Source organism: Hippoglossus hippoglossus, chromosome 14 (genome assembly GCF_009819705.1).
Source record: "Hippoglossus hippoglossus isolate fHipHip1 chromosome 14, fHipHip1.pri, whole genome shotgun sequence".
Classification (NCBI taxonomy): Eukaryota; Metazoa; Chordata; class Actinopteri; order Pleuronectiformes; family Pleuronectidae; genus Hippoglossus; species Hippoglossus hippoglossus.
Window position 1 is genome coordinate 6,742,474 of NC_047164.1, and position 15,066 is coordinate 6,757,539.

The 15,066-nt window shown below is 39.8% G+C and overlaps 1 protein-coding gene across 1 annotated transcript in view; it reads left to right on the top strand.

Annotated features, from left to right (window-relative positions):
* Positions 1–15,066, top strand: part of rxfp2a (relaxin family peptide receptor 2a) — a 70,497-nt gene that overhangs the window by 12,411 nt on the left and 43,020 nt on the right. The window lies entirely within an intron of this gene.

Consider the following 15,066-nt stretch of genomic DNA (forward strand, 5'->3'; position numbering starts at 1 on the left):
ATCTTCTGAAGTTGTTCATCTTAACTTTTTAGCGGCAGTTGCCCACTTCTATACACAGGACATGCAGAGCAACATTATTATTCTGGTTCAGTCATGTCCCTTCCCTCCTAACTTATGCAAGACCAAAATACACTCTTCCATTAGCTCAGACCTGTGAACTCTTGAGGGAAATATCAGCTTTATTCTTAATGTGCTTTATCCGCTCTATGCCAAAGGCTCAGTTTTGTTGACCAGCTCATCTCTGACTTTGTCTGTGTGCATGAGCAGGTGGTGCACACAGTGTTTTAGAACAGCTGCCACGGGAAACAACCATGAATTGTGCACTGACTCGGAATGAAAAGGTTTTTGTGGCATAAAAACCAAAGCGATGAGCAGAAAGATGCTGCAACGTTGTGTAGAGCGAGAGGAGACTATAGTCAGGTGGTGATTATACATATTGATTTTAATCTATCGTAAGTTACAGTAGCTTAATGTGTTTTCATGACACTGATCTCTGCATTGTGTTGGTTGGCACACACAATATCAAACACAACATGGCGGCATCGTGTCTTGCATTGTTGCAGAGCTTCATTAGATTGATCTATTATAGGGAGAATATTTTACATCAGCTCATTAAGAATGCCACAAATGTCATTGTAACTAGGATTCCAAAAATATACTTTTCATTTTGAGAGTATTATTGCTTTGAAACTAGCAGGAGTTTACCAGTCAGAGCTCCGAATTTTTATTCCATTACTGGCAACACTGCAGAGCTCTGTTATATCTACTAATGCTGTTTTGTTACACCTACAAGGTTTGCACGTCTACTAAGGTTAAATAAGGGCTTTAAAGCTCTTACTGCAGAACTTTACTGAGCGTGAAGTTAGAACACATCCTTTCTGAAGAAAAAAATAACAATAGACGACAGAGCACATCTAATCTGCCTCCTCCTGTGCTCTGAAATCATCCGCCTCCACTGAAAAGATACCATCATTTTGTAATCCGTCTTAAGAGCTGAGATGCTTTGTGAATGTTATCAAGATTTAATTTAAAGTGGACCGGACAATTCTTCTCAGAGAATTTTATCTGTGGTGCAGTGTACTCTGGCTTCCTCCCACAGTCCAAAGAAATGCCGATTGAGGTTAGGTGAACTGGAGATAATGACTGGTTGGATGGAGGGTATACATAATGGATGAATGATTGATTAGATGGATGGTATGAATAATGGATGGGTGGAATAAAAATGGATGATAGATGGATGTATTGTAAAGAAAAAGGATGGATGGATTTTATAATGGATGGATGGGTCAACTGTCTTTAACAATGTCATTTAACCACCATGGAACCAACCCTTATAGAACTGGGAGAATATGTCCCATGTTTCTGTTTTCTGTCCCCTCGGGAAGAACTTTGTCTTAACTTAAGAATGAAATAGCGAGCGAGCCATATCAATGTTCAACATGATTTGGCTTTCTGCCTGTAGCCTCCCCAGAGGACCAGAATCCAATTTACCCAAGAGCTATTTTAGGGACCTGACTCTAATTTATTCTTATTTTCCCCGTCACAACTGATCACTCCACCTGCATCTGTGTTATCCCCTCACACGGTAAGGTATTGGTCCTAACAGGCCCAGAGGTCTCAGGGTGAGACACATTAATGCCAGGAGCAGCTTTTTTGTGCTGGGAAAGTAATTTAATCTCCTCCACAATTTGGGAGAGCTCCAGGTCTTGTCCCGCTGGGTTAGTTCCGTCACATCACAGGTAGTACTGATGAAATATGTTGTTGGTTTAGGGGGATTTAATTATCATTAAGCCTCTAACACCTCTCTAAAGCTTCAGCATCCATTAAACTTTAATCGTCCTGCCGGGAAATCTGACTTGGAGACAGTGCTCATTAATAAACAATACATAAAGTTACAAAAGTTAACGCCATTGTTGCTGTTGTCATTGTTGACACAACTTCTAATTACACAAATTTGTGTGTAGCATATTTAAGTGGGGTTTTACTGCTCCTCTGCGGCTCTGAAACGGTCTTAAGATTGTCTGATGTGCTGATCATCATTAGCCAGTTGCTAATCGACTGCATTAATTGTTGTCGGGGCAACAAGCTGTGAACACAACATTGACATATTATTATCTTCTGAATTTATTCATGTTTGTCTGTAAAACCAAGATTGAATTGAATTGAACAAACCGACCCCCAGAAGCCACAAAAACTCTTGTATACTACTTTTCATTTTCTCATACTTCATGTCTTTACTTTCCTCTACTTTTGTCACTCATATAAAACCCACCTTCTAGAAGCTCAATCACAAGTGAGGGGCACTCAGAGAGCGCTTAACTCCACCAAGGCCCAGCAGTTCTCTTTTGAAGCCACATTTAAATTCAGTAGATATCAGTCCCCTAAATAGGCCTTTTTTATTTATTTAGATCAAATAATTATTCTCTGAGAAATCATAAAAATCCTGTCCCAATTTTAAAGAAAGTGGGGAAACAAATTATTCATATCCTCACCAAAGCTGAATTGGTTATTTCCACCAAGTTTTGTGGAAATCCGCTGAGTTGTTTTTGTGCTTACAAACAAACAAACAGACAGCAGTGAAAATATTACCTCCTCATATTAATAACAACCTTTGACCAAGACCAATCAGCAATGAAGGAGTAAAAAAAAAAAAAGATTTAAAAAGGTGAGTTTTATGTTGGCCTTTGGCCTCCTTGGGTTAATTCTTCTGTCTATTAATAAAAACTGACCACAATAATTTACCATTCCGTCCATGAGGTTGTAAAAACAACTGATGATTTGCCAGTGTTGTTCAGAGTTTACATATTATTATTTTTATTATTCCATGGGGTCTATTCTGGGTCCCTAATGCCTCCCCTGGGGCACATCATGCATGGACATATTGTATTCCCCTGAAAATAGGACAAAACAATCAGACTTCCAACATCCGTTTTCTAGAGAGAGACGTGTTTCCATGAGATGCTGTCAGAAGAGAGGGAGAGAGAGTCCTCTTCAGCGAACTCACACTTCGTCAGTCACAGACTCACACTCTTTACCTGCAGATCTTTTGAGCTCATTATATGTAACAGCCATAATCTCTGTGCGTCATTTCTTCAGTAATGATTTAGGACCTTCAGTTCACCTGTCATGAATCTATTTCCTCATATCGCAGCCGTCAGAAACTCCTGCAGGTTAAAACGGGATGACACAGCACTTTTAGACCTGATTATATTTGAAAAACAAACTGTAAATGGACTTTAAAACAGTCACGGGTCAAGCAACTTTAAGATTATGGAAATCCCATGATGCAACACTCTGTAGAAGGCTGCATGCAGTAGCTGACGTTGTGAGCATGTAATCGTCCTGTCCTCAGATTTAAGATGAGAAAAACAACTTTGGGCCAATATAGTATAATTTGGTTCTATGTATCCTGCCTCGCTGAATTTAATTTGTCCAAATGTTTCCTGCAGTTCAATGACTCCAAATCTGAAATAATTGCAACTAAACTGTCAGACAGTAGAGATCATTCCTTCCATTAAATTCAATCATACTGCACCAAATTACACACACTCACATCAGTCGCTTTATTGTGCCTGATTTTGATCAAGATCCATGAAGTATTCCCTGGGAAATTGGTGTAAATGTTAAAAAAACATCTCACAATGTTAAATTAAGTGACAAATAAGTCCTTGATCTGCCCGATTGTCTGGATCCAAACTTGAATGGGTTGTTTCTTGGCCCATGTCCCGTCCTTTCACCAAGTTTAATGGAAGTCCATTCAGTAGTTTTCGTGAAATCCTGCTGACAAAGCAAACAGGGGCAAAAAAATCTCCTCCTTGGCCGAGGTCATAAGTTTGGTCTGGAAAACATCTGAGCACAGCATGTAGCTACACGTCCTGGGTGTGATTCACTGTTTATCTGTGAGTCTAAGAATTAAAATTAATATTTTACAGGTTGTTTTTAAAGCCTTGCATCATCTGAGTCTCCTGAGATCATTTTCTGCTTCATGTGTTCATTTAACTGTTAATGAATTTGACGAGCTTTGAGCGTAAGAGATTCTTAGTCAATATACCTCAAAGCTCTGTCCCAGTCCTGCCTGGAGTATGTTTAATGGATCCAGACATTTTAACAGGTTTGTGTTAATAGTCCATGATGTGATAAAACGTCAAGCTGCTGCACAGAACTCTCTCTTCTTTCTCTCCATCCTCTCTGCCTCTTCCTGTCTTACCTCTGTGTTTGTATCAGCCAACTTCCTAGTTTGGTGTTATAATGGACTCAGCTGCTTTTGTACAAGTCTGGGGAAAGATTAAATCATGTTTAATTGGAGTGATAAATAATACGGGCCATTTACGAACCACAATCATGACGATTTTCCCTCAGTCTACTCATATATGGCAGTAGCTGTGGTGCGCTGTGCAGAAGTCTTTTTGTTGTTGGCTTTAGTGCTGGTGGTTCTCTCGGCCACATCACTGAATTATCTGACGGTGAGCGTCGAGCCAAACTGTATCCCACACAACGAACCCCTCTGAGAAGGAGGAACAGTTGCTGTTTGTGCGTGGCGGGGTCAGCCAAGTAGTAAAATAATCCAAGTACAGGCGACATTTTGTTTGTGCTCGGACAGAAATGATTTCCTGAAATAACAAACAAACAATGAGTTTATAATATACACAACTCAACCTTGACCTGACTTTAGACAAGTGAAGGCAGGGGCGTAGCAACAAGGTAGGCACAGCGGGCAATGGCTGAGAGCCCCCCCAACTATGGCTGGTTACATTAGTCCACAGCCAATCTCGTAGCTCTGTCGTCAGATGATGAATTAGCCTCTCGGGGCAACAGCTAATATTTTGGGGCTTCCGGTGTGGTCAGTGGATATCCGTTCCATGACCTCTTCTTCTGTTTGCCAGTTTACAGTCAAACGTTTCCCGAACACAAACGGTGATACTGTTTCTCTATTAGCCGCTGTCTGAACTTGAATGCAGATATAATAAAAAGGTGATTGCTGATGCATTTTAGTCAATGTGTTTCTGCCTCTTTTGCTCTCTACATGAACTGTGTACCTGCGGGCAACCCAAGTTTGCTGAAATGTGATTGGTCAAACCAGAAGGTTTTTATCTGCAAAATATTTTCCCACGGCGACAGACTCTGTATATTCCCCTGAAGGATCTGTCTATATTTATCCACAGAGCTGCAAATATTTTGTGAGAACCTTCTTAAATTCTACGATTGGCTTTGTACAGGAGCCCGGAGCATCGTCACAGTCAGAAATCCCCATGCCACTAGCTTTCTGACAAAGGATTCATACTTTTAAATTAATTATATAAAGATTGGAATGACGTGGTTTGGTATCGTGTATTCCTTGGTGGTGGTGTGTGGGGGGTCTCTTAATCTGTGAATAGAAAAAACACTGCATGACCATCTGATAATGGTTGAGATATTTCCAACATTCAGGCTGTGCTAGCAGCAGCCGTGTGACAAAGAAAAACAACTAAATACCATTTTGAAATAAATAGTGACACAGCCAGGTTTTCTGTTGTTGTAGCTGTTTGAGTAATTATGTGATAGCAGATAATTGCTGCAGTTCTACAGGGACGTGTGTAAGTTATTCCCTGGCTATAAAAATATAACTTCTTATAAACAGCAGGTTCATTAACCTCAACCGTAAATAATGAGCAGAATCTGCTGCTGTGCACACTTTAAAGTTTGTCTCTCTCCATGTTTTATGTGATGGTTGCATATCTCAAATCATTCTGATGGCATGAGTACTCAGGCCAGCCTTGAGAAAAGAAAATAAGAGGAGGAAGATTCTGTTTTTCCTTTTGCGCTTCGAAAAAATTAAATTGAAATGTCAAGAATAAAGTCAACTCCTCTGATCAAGTCATCACATCCATTCAGAGGAGTGAGTGACAGCTCCAGTGTGTGAGCTTCCAGTGTTGCGTCGTCTCAAGCTGAAGTGGTTTCTCCCATTTGAATAGACTCTTTCACAGCTACCTTGTTTGTTCCCTGACCTTCAGACTTATCAGTTTAGTCTCAACCAAACTAACAGGTGTGAAAGTTGCCTCGAACCAGCGAAGGTGTTCTCAGTCCGGATCAAACTGAACAAGCGTTTGGTTCGTTTGCATTGTGAAAATGCTTTTTTGGCCAATTCAGTCTTTTGGACCAATTGCAGGAAGCATCTAAACAATAGAAGAAGAAAAAGGAGCAGTTCACAGGATCGATTGTAGTCTTCATCTTCAATGTTGTAGTATTTGTATGACAAGGATGTTCATTTTGGTGGTAATGACTCCATAGTGATATTACAGTGGCAATGAAATTAACAAAGTAAACCAGTTCATTAATTTATTCCATGCAGATGGAAAGACAACTTTTTTTCTATGCACTTATTCAAAAAACAAATACAATGGCTGAGGTGACAACACGCTCAGACACACACACACACATCTATAAACCATGTAGGTATTGACAATAGGACATGAGTCATACAAATGTCTTGCAAACTTACAATCAAATGCAAACAAAGACGTGAAGCACCATTTCACCACATAAGGCATTTTGTAGATGCTCCAACATTAGTTGTTTGATTTATTCTGAAAATGTATTCTCAACTGACTCTTTCTCCACTTTATTTTCAACGCTGGGGATAATTGCAGCCATCGGCCCAGTTACAATGTTCTCAGCACTGACAGCCAAAGACTAACTGACATCTGTGTGGTGTGAGGGACTTCACTCTGGTTTCTGCCTGCACAGACGTGACCTTCATGGTTTGTATGAATTTGAGCACTTTGATGGTTCGCTGTTTATCATCAAAACCCTTCACCAAACATCAGTGCTGTACATATTCTACATTCACTGCATATAATAAGGGTGTCTCACCCTCCATGATCTCACATCATTGTTGTATCTTTTCATCACTTTGTAAGTCACAGACGCCAAGCAGCAAAGCAGGGATGGTAGCCAGACAATAAGCATGAATTAATGAGTGACTGGAAAGAAGCCAGTATCTCAGTCTGGAGAAACCATTTGTCTTTTAAGGAGCGCGACTCTACAACACAGCACACAAAACAATCTGTAAATTGTGTTCGATCCTGTCCGTCATATTGTGATGGGAAGTTGAGCTGTGCCATCTTTAAGCTGTATCATGGCGGAGATTCAGAGGAAAGCCGGTCGCAAGTGCAAACGCAAGTGCAAACGCAAGTGCAAACGCAAGTGCAAATGAAAGTAACAAGAGCAACACATTTTTTAAGCAAAAGCAGCAAATGGAAAGAAATGGTTTCTAAACAAAGCAATTCAACCGTTTTTTGTCAAACATATAATATGTAGCTTTGGCCGCTAGGGGTCTCTTAATCAAATCAAATTTTAAAAAAGACATCATGTTAACTGATGAGTTAATGTAGCAAACAGCAATGAATAATCGTAAAACATTACGAGTGAAAAGGAAAAAACAGTCGACTGGCTAACTGTGTGTTTGTCCTTCATTTGTCATTCGCCTACGTGCAAAGCCAACTTCCCATCTCCTTAAAGGGGACATATCATGAAAATTCCACTTTGTTAGTGCTTCTACACGTTAATGTGGGTATCTGGCATGTCTACCCACCCAAAAACTCTGGAAAAAAAACACTCGCGCGTTTTGTTATGGTTCCTCTAAGTCAGAAACATCACGCTTGAGTGACTGGAATGAGCCTGTGTATTGTGTCGTCACAATGGAGGGCTGTTTTATACAGGGTAAAAAGGGTGCTGTTTTAAATGATCCTTGTGGTATTTTGACCAAAGTATGTTACAGACATTTCATTAAGACCCCAAGGAACCATATCAACTTGTGGTAAAATGGGCATGCTATGTCCCCTTTAAATAAAAGTGGGGATTTCTCAGCGTTTAAATCAATCAATCAATCAATCAATCAATCAATCAAATTTTATTTGTATAGCCCATATTCACAAATCACAATTTGTCTCATAGGGCTTTAACATGGTGTGACATCCTCTGCCCTTAACCCTCAACAAGAGTAAGGAAAAACTACTAAAAAACCCTTTTAACAGGGAAAAAAGAACGTAGAAACCTCAGAGAGAGCCACATGTGAGGGATCCCTCTCCCAGGACGGACAGAAGTGCAATAGATGTCAAGTGTAAAGGAGAACATCATCAAGATAAAGGTTTTAGCAGCATTGATAAGGGTAAACATTTTGAAGCATAACTGAAGGTCAGTGAATTGGTGGATTAATGTCATTAATGGTCAAGTGTCTGAGGAGAAATACTATGTATCGAGCAGTCCTGCTGCAATCATAGTCTATGGTCAGCAGCCAGCAAGATCATGATCCACCATCAAGATCGGATGCCACTATAGTCCACAGTCATTGTCCACTGCCGCCATTAGGATCCATCATCAGCTGCCACCTCGGCCGTGGTCCACCCCCATTATCAGATGCCAACACGATAAAGGATCCGCCTTTATTATCACGATCAGCCAGCACGATACAGAATCCGCCATACTGGATCCACCATTACGATCTCGATAATGTTGTCGGAAACATTTTGGATGATGCAGTTACACAAGACGACAAAAAACACAAGAGGGTCCAGTTGAAGAATTGTTACATATTATATCTTTAATCTATAGCTAATTTTACTTTTAAAACCTGCATTAAACATATTTTAACACTACTCTTTATGATAGTGAAGCTTTTCCCACTGCTATTCTGGCCAATAAGAGTGTCCAACCCTGTCTTCTTGGAATTTAAAACTTGTATTGAATTCTATCCCTGGTCATTTTCGGACATCTTCGTAGCTGCAGAGAAGCTGAAATTGAGGAAAAAGTAAAAAATTTAAATTGGTTCAGTCTCCCCACTTAACTGCAGTTTTTATCAGAGCAGAGTCAAATCAAATTGCCGTCTCCACACTCTGTGAATGACACTTCAACAAGCTCTTTGTAGTCGTTTCCATGAGTGAAAAGACCTTTTAAGTGGCTGTGGAAATAATTTCGCCCCGAAAAGTTACAATGACAAAGTAATTTTCACTTGAATGACTTACGGGTAAGTGTGGGTGCGTGTGTGTGTGTGCGTGTGTGTGTGTGTGTGCGTGTGTGTGTCTCTGTCTCTGTCTCTGAGGGAGAGGGAGAGGGAGAGACACAACTCTTGTTCGATGACACGTAATCAGACTCAGACCTCCCATTAGTCACCCATAGACTTGTTGGATCAATGTGTTCAGAGAGAAGTGTTCAACCCACCATTACATCACCCATTTGTTCCTGATTTTCCGCCCAGGAACCTGCACCCATTGGATGGCACGAGCTGTCAGTCACGCGGTATCCATGCCCCAACGGACACGGTTCTTTATCATCTATTTGTCTCCAAATGAAACCATGATTTCGAAAATGAACGTCATGCTTTATTGAAAAAGGAACTTGAAACTACCACTTTTTTTTTTTAGTTCTTGTTCATGTCTAACACCCTCATGTGATATTAACATTTCTTATTTTTTTGCATAGTTTCAGTGCAGCTCTGTCCTGACTTCACCAACAAATGTAATAGTGTAGTTAATCAGTAGGAAGTTTCCCTTTACTCCTTCACTCAGACTGAAAGCAAAGCCTGTTCCTGTCGTGCAAAGTCAACGGGGAAACAAGAGGATGCAGGTTATTTCAAGGCCATATTTTCTGGAACAGGGAGATGGAATAGGATCTTACTCCGTCCAATCCATGCATCGACCTGGTATTGCAGTACCTCCAGGAACAATGCACCAACACAGTAGATGGTGGTAATGCACCTTGACGTTGGTTGTCACCCGCCAATAAAGCAAAGTAGAAGAGGAAGACTGTGTAAAAATATAATATCCTCTTTTTTTCATTTCAATGTCAAAATCACCTGAGCTGTAAAATCCTACCTCAAGATATTCTAGAGTATCTATTGGCATCTGATGAGTATTTAAACTTGTGGATGTCTCTGTCAAAGCAGACTTCCAGGATAGTTCTCATCTTTTCCCCGGTACTGGAAACAACAAGGTCCTGCTATTACAGCCCCATATGTTGTCTTTAATACTGTAGGTTCACTGGTATTAAGTGAAAACCTACATCCTTAAGGGTGTTACAGGTAAAGAGCTGAAGAACCAGTTGTACGTAGAACATTCACGGTAACAAAGGACAAGCTGAGGAAATCCCTGCAACAAGTAAACTGATTAAACCACTGCAAGTTATCAGTTGAATTCCTGTGGCGTCAGATAACATCTGATTTGTTCAAATTGTAGGGAACCCCCACTGCTGTTCCTGTAGAATCTATCATTTTTTTACTTCCCGATTGCTTTGGTTTGTATTGCAATTTAGTTGATGGGCAGTTTGGAGCTGGTTCTCTATCCAAGTTTTAATTCTCTGTGGAAATATGGCCTTCCTCCTCCTGCACATTGGCAGTAACACAATCACCTCCCCTTGGTTTTGACTGTGTGTGTGGTCTGGTGGTTGTGCACAGCTGCTGGTAGTCCCCTCTGTTGGCCCATAGCCATGACCTCCATCCAATTTCACACAACGTTAATTACATTTTTTCAGTGTTGACATAGAGAGAACTGGTCTCTGAAGGGTTTTGAAACATTTTATTTTGAGTGAAATCCACATCAGTCACGAAGCTTTGGTGAAAGTTCATTGGGGAAGATGTTCCTCTATAGATGAACATCTGCTCATATGTTTCCTCCATCAACACCGTTTTCCCACGATCTCTAAATCCCATATTCACTTTTTGAATGTCACCATACTTGACCAATCATACATGTATTTTTCTTTTCATATTTTTAATCATATCTTCATTTCAGCCGTACCAACATTCCCACGCTATCAATAAGCATCGGCGAGCACACACCCTCAGCAGTGGTATTCTACATTTCTTCTGACTCTCCTGAAGGACCATATTGTCAGTTTCACATTAATTAAAAGTGTCTTATTAAATTCTTGAGTTTGAGTTTGTGTCCCACAGGCAGTTTTGCCCCCGAAATTGTTAATTAAAACTGCTCCAAACCAGGCAGATATTTTGAGGAGAAAACCTCACTCTCAACTTTTAAATGTAATGTTCACTCAAGGCAAAAAAAAATGTATCAAGACTGTACGTGTGTATCAAAGTGTCTTTGAGCTTTAACTTCAAAGTGAGACCTCACAAGCAGAGACTACTCGAATAAATTTAAACCAAAATTACATTTCTGAAGGATTAAAGCGCTTTATTTTTAAATACAAAGGAAAGAAAGTTATTTAAAGAAGGTATAGATAAAGAAATGTAAGTTCATGCCTCCATGATTCTGTTTTCTTTTGACAATTCTGTCACAGATACATGAAAACAGTCAATTAATCTTGATTTCCCCCTGCTGGCTGGATGCAGTATAGGCTATTAACCCTGAATCCTCAATGTTAGTGGAGGGGACAAAATTAAAAAGTAATGATATATAAATTCTTCTCAGAGAAGTCTCTCATTGTAAGTAGATCCTATCAAACTGATGTATTATCAATTGTTAAATTTTGCACTAAGTTTGATTCTTATTAGTTATTTGATGGTATAAAAACCGACAGCTGTCGAGAGTTGGTGCGACCTCAAATATTCGGAATGATCCAGCTGCTGCACGCAGACGACAGAAAGTGGCAAACAGCTATCGGACCACTACAAAATCTAAATGAACAGAAACATTTACCGACATGAATATTTAAATATGATGTAAAATGAAACAAAAAGCTCTACACTTTCTCTTTAATCTTCATAAATTCAATCACAAAGTTGTTTATGTTATCGCTATTCATCTTTCACTAACTCATTATATTCTCCAAGTTCTTGGCATGTTTTTAATGATTACTTTCATATTTAATAATTTATCTGTTTCCTGTTTTCCCTAAGCAACATTTCTTATTTCAGTCAGTTTGGTGAAGAAGATGAAAAATGAAACGAGGTGGAAAAGATGAATATGAAAATAAATCAAAACCTAATTTATTGTTGGTTAGAAGAAAAGCAGCACAATATAAATGTTTCCACTGCTTTTGATTCATTGACATTACTGTAATATTGTGTTACTGTATATTTTGGACTAATTATCTGTTACAGTTTGTCAGCTTCAGGACTCCGTACAACACAAACCTGTTCACACTAACAGAGGCATAGAGTAAAGGATCTAGACTCAGTTGTTTCAATCATTACTCTACTGATGATGAAGTAAATCGATAATGAACTCGACGTATTTGCACATCCATTGTTCAGATAAGAGAGTCTGACCTTGCTACATCTCTACACTAATCGTTTCCCCCCAATCAGAATGAGACAAAGGATGAAAGAAAGCGTCTGTTCACGATAATGAATAATAAATGATATGAACAATAAGGGATCGGAATGGTTTCGATTGATGTTCTCAGCTCGTTGATAAATGCAAATGTTTCTCTGCGCATTAAACGGCTTCCTCCAACTATGTTTGTCCTTTTTATCTTTAACTGCTCGATTATACACCTTTTGAGTGCAATGAACATGAGAGTGTCTGCACATGTTTGCTCTTCCAAACGTTATCCACTGCAGATGGCGAGGGGCCGATCCCGGGCAAAAGTTAATTTGCCTGTTTTCCCTCTGTGTGTTGACTGTGAAGCAGCCGACGCTTTTTGTTGTTCCTCTGTTTTCTCTGTAGTGCCTCTGAGCCTATGTGAGCTGCCTCCAATAAACTATAATGGATTTTCTAATGTGATGTAATTCACTCAACCAGTTTTATGTCAAGCTTTTACTTTGTCAAGCTTTTAATTTGTCAAGCTCAGGCCACAAGGACACCTCGTATTTCAAACGAGGCGTCCCTGTGGCCTCATGTTGTGAGACGTGTGACTTTGAGATTTCAGGACAGCCAAAATCTGGTTCTGGATTTGAAATGAAATGGGCTGTTACAACCGGACTTTGATACAAAAAATTCAAGTGGCAGGAGAAATCTGAGATGTATCTACATGGTTTCTCTACATTTGGTTTGCACTGATGGGTCTAAATACAAGTTCGCAGCCAAATTGAGCATCACTGCACCGTATTATCTGTATATTCATATTACTCGGAACACAGCATTCTTCTTTTTATTAGACGGCCTAGTGAATTAGACTTTACTGGCCCGACATGCTTGTTTAGGCCTTTGTAGTTTATTTTCTTGGTCTTGTCTGGACGGAGATATTTTGTAAAACAAAGGTTGTAAAAATGAAGGGTAGCAGTAGTATAGGCAACGCCTCCATGTAAACTAGATCAGTTTTGGTTCATGGTCCCCAGAGGAGGATTTATTGTGATGCATTGTATCTTTTGCATAGCGCCACCTTCAGGTTGTATTTCCTGATTGACCAACACCTTTATTCCTTTAAGTGTTAACATCACAATTCATTCTTTTCTCTTCCTGCGTCGCCTCCTCATTTCCCAGCTCTCTCTGTGTTATCATTAGATGACCTAACGCTATCCAAGCTATGGCGTTAGGTCCCTTTCGCCATTTCAGCTGTGTTTCCCTCCCAATTTTGACCCCCTGCACATTTTGAGACCTGGTTTCTCCCTTTTCACTCGACTGTATAAATGTAGAACATGTGTGAAATCAATGTGACGTAACTACTGTGTTTAAATAAAAGATATTGGTTCAAGGGTGCATGAAAAAACTAAATGTACTAATCCCCTTTCATCTAAAAAGGAACATAGTGACACAAACGGGCGAGTTTTAAAAAAGCAAATGTCTCCAGTTCTAAGCAGTTGGCAGGTTTTTCAAAGCATTACGGGCTGAAATCTACTTTTGAAAATGTTATTGGTCTCAACTTTATCTCCAAACTGAACTGCGCTGGGCAGAGAGAGAAATGTAAAATAAATCAAACGAAAACTTTATCTGGGTTCTTGGGCTTTTATCTACATTTCCCCCCAAAAAGCTGTCATTGGCTCGGCTGTAAATCAAGATGAGAGCTGCACTAACTGGACGTGGTTTTATGTTATTTCTCTCGATTTGTCTGAAAATAGGAAATTTGCGAAGTTTCCAGGTACAATTTATCTATTTGATTTATAACCTCTCGGACATGGATGGCAACTCAGTGGATATTTATGGGAATAGTTGGACATTTTAATAAATTTTCTTCTTGACACTGACGCGTGTTGTTTTTGAATCTCTCCCTTGCTACGTCATGGTTGAAGTGCTTCGTCAGGTCAGTGCCGCTCCTTGTTCCTGGCAGCTGCAGCGGGTCGATTCGAGATGCCCTGACTGGCCTCTCTGGAGGGGGAAGGCTGGTTCTCCCATCAGCCAAGATCCCAATTTAATCTGACTGCAGATGTCTAAGAACAGGAAGGGATCAGGTCCACATGGAGGATTTCCCAAAACTATCTATGACTCAATATCAGTAAATAACACATATCTCCCATCCGCTCCGATCTACAGCCATGTGCTCCTGCCTCTCTCATTGATCCTAGGGACCTAACATTGACCTGTTTGAATGGTCTATTAAATCTGCTGATTATCAATATTCTTAATCATAATTAATTTAATTTTTGCGGAGCTGAGGGAGCGTGAAAGCATTTGAAAATGTGCTCATTCATCAGACGTGGTGAATCAGATTATTAATTATTCTTATCGGTCGGCAAAAATGTCTCAGCAGGCCCTTGTTAAATCACATTTCACCCATATACGAACCTCAATAACAGGAAATCGGATATTTCGAATTGCATTTACAACTATGACCCAATCTCTTTTTGCCATTTACAGGGAACTTTTCTTTTACTAACTCCACTTGGAGAATGAACCCTATTGACCTGATCAAGTTACTGCAATCTAAAGATTTAAACAATGAATATGAATTATGAACAATGAACTCTGAACTTTTCCTAAAACAGCGTGGCCCTGGCCACGCAAAATTTCAAGGTTTCGCTATGAAACAGGAAGTTGTGCTTGGAGCACCTGTACTGTAACGCCTCAAATAGACATTAGTGAGAGGCCTCCACCACAGAACAGAACCAGACTGACTGTTTCCATGTGTTTATAGTTCTTTAGTGAACCATCTCTCTGCTGCAGCTTCCTATTGAACAGACACAGACTTAAATTACATTGTTATCAATCGTCTCATTTAACACAAATAATAAATTTCCAACAACATCACAGTATACTC